Source organism: Suncus etruscus, chromosome 12, assembly GCF_024139225.1.
Source record: "Suncus etruscus isolate mSunEtr1 chromosome 12, mSunEtr1.pri.cur, whole genome shotgun sequence".
Classification (NCBI taxonomy): domain Eukaryota; kingdom Metazoa; phylum Chordata; class Mammalia; order Eulipotyphla; family Soricidae; genus Suncus; species Suncus etruscus.
This window is the reverse complement of record NC_064859.1, coordinates 100,980,666-100,982,644: the sequence shown is the minus strand read 5'-3', so window position 1 is coordinate 100,982,644 and position 1,979 is coordinate 100,980,666. Positions and strand designations below refer to the sequence as shown.

Sequence of the window (1,979 nt, the reverse complement as noted above, 5' to 3'; positions counted from 1 at the left end):
ACAACTTCCATACTACTGTACCATATCCAGGCAATAAATTTCCTTTATTGTCATTGAATAATAAATGTGTACTGTATTCTTCTTCATGGAAAAATAAGGTATCCCCTGAAAATAAGACCTAGCACATCTTTGGGAGCAAAAAATAATAGAAGACACTGTCTTATTTTGGGGGAAGCAGGGTACTTACTGAGCTTGAGCCTTCTACTCTTTGTGGGTGTTTCTTTATTCGAATGTATTCCAGTCACCAGCAACACTAGGCAAAGAGAAGAGAAGGCAAGAGTTAGGACACAGCCAGCAGGATGTCACCAAAGCATTTTCTCTCTGTGTTGCTGCAGTAGGCTTTGTTCTGTCGTGGTCTTGGGATGCCAGGGTGGCCCATTTCTAATAATAAACCATTGACCTCTGACCCTTGACATCTGACCTTTGACTGGTGGGCCATGGACCAGGTCACTGTGCAAGTGTGGGATGTTGGCTCAAAGCCACTAGTCTCCTTCCTGGGTCACTTCCTTTCCAAGGTGACTGTGTCCCTAGCTCTCTCATGTTCCTCCAATGAGCGACACTCTCTCCCACTAGGCTGGGGCAATGATCTGGAGCCTTGGGGGCATCCAGAAGCCATGAGGAAGTATCTGGGGCCCCCAGTTCAAGGCTGTGGGACTGACCCACATGATTCTCCCAGAGACAAAGGTCTAGGCTTGAATGGAGTGATTAAGTCACCTTTTCTGAGGATCACTGGAAAGGCACATTTTTTTGTTTGTTTGTATTTTGGATCAGACCTGGAGGTGCTCAGGGGTTACTCCTGGCTCTGAGCTCAGAAATTGCTCCTGGCAGGCTGGGGGACCAAATGGGATGCTGGGGATAGAACCCGGGTCCTTCCCAGGTTGGCCACATGCAAGGCAAACACCTTACCGATGTGCTATCTCTCCAGTCCTAAAAGGCACAATTTTTTCTTTTTTTTGGTGGGGTCACGCCTGGCAGCGCCCAGGGGTTACTCCCGGCTCTACGCTCAGAAATCACTCCTGGAAGGCTCAGGGGACCATATGGGATGCCGGGATTCGAACCACCATCCTTCTGCTCACAAAGCAAACGCCTTATCTCCATGCTATCTCTCCGGCCCCAAAAGGCACAATTTTAACAGAGAGATGATCACAGAGATTGCCTTCTCTCTCTCTCTCTCTCTCTCTCTCTCTCTCTCTCTCTCTCTCTCTCTCTCTCTCTCTCTCTCAGTGTTATTATGAGAGCTGAGATATACTTTTTTAGTTTAGTTTAGTGTTTTTTTGGCCACATCAGTGGCACATGTGTTCCTCCTGGCTCTGTGCTCTTGGCAGGCTCAAGGGATCCTATGTGATGTTGGGGATCAAACCCAAGTTAGTCTCGTGCAAGGCAAATGCCCTTCCACCTGTGCTATTGCTCTGGCTCCTGAGGCATAATGTTTTGAAGTGCACTCAGAAGCGGTCACTCGGATCATTTGAACACAGAAAATATAGTCGAGTCATTTAACAGCAGGACTGGATTTCATGAGTGCGAGGAGAGGCAAGTAGGAACAGTGATGTCCATTTCTGCCTCACAGGGCTGGAAATCCTGAACACAAGTTCAAATTGCGTCCTGGCTTTGATCCTGGGTGAGGGATCAGAACTTTCCAGAATTTTTTGGTAAAGCTCATTGTGTGCAAACTCAGCTATCCTCAAAGCCTTAAAAAATATTTCTGTGGGACCAGAGCGATAAGCACAGCAGTAGGGCATTTGCCTTGCACGTGGCCAACCTGAGAAGGATCTGGGTTTGATCCCCGGCATCCCATATGATCCCCTAAGTATTCTAGGAGTGATGTCTGAGCACAGAGCCAGGAGTAACCCCTGAGCGCCGCTGGGTGTGGCTCAAAAACCAGCTAAATGAATAAATAAATAAAATTAGAATAAAAAGGAATATAGGCTAGTAGAAAGATATAACTGGTTGAATTAGAGCCATAGTACACATGTTTTGCT

At 47.0% G+C, this 1,979-nt stretch overlaps 1 long non-coding RNA gene across 1 annotated transcript in view; it reads right to left on the bottom strand.

Annotated features, from left to right (window-relative positions):
* Window positions 1-216: 216 nt before the first annotated feature.
* Window positions 217-1,979, bottom strand: part of LOC126023912 (uncharacterized) — a 27,912-nt gene continuing 26,149 nt past the window's right edge. The window contains exon 3 of the long non-coding RNA XR_007500861.1: window positions 217-253. This is a non-coding gene — a long non-coding RNA (uncharacterized LOC126023912). The remainder of the gene's footprint in view (window positions 254-1,979) is intronic.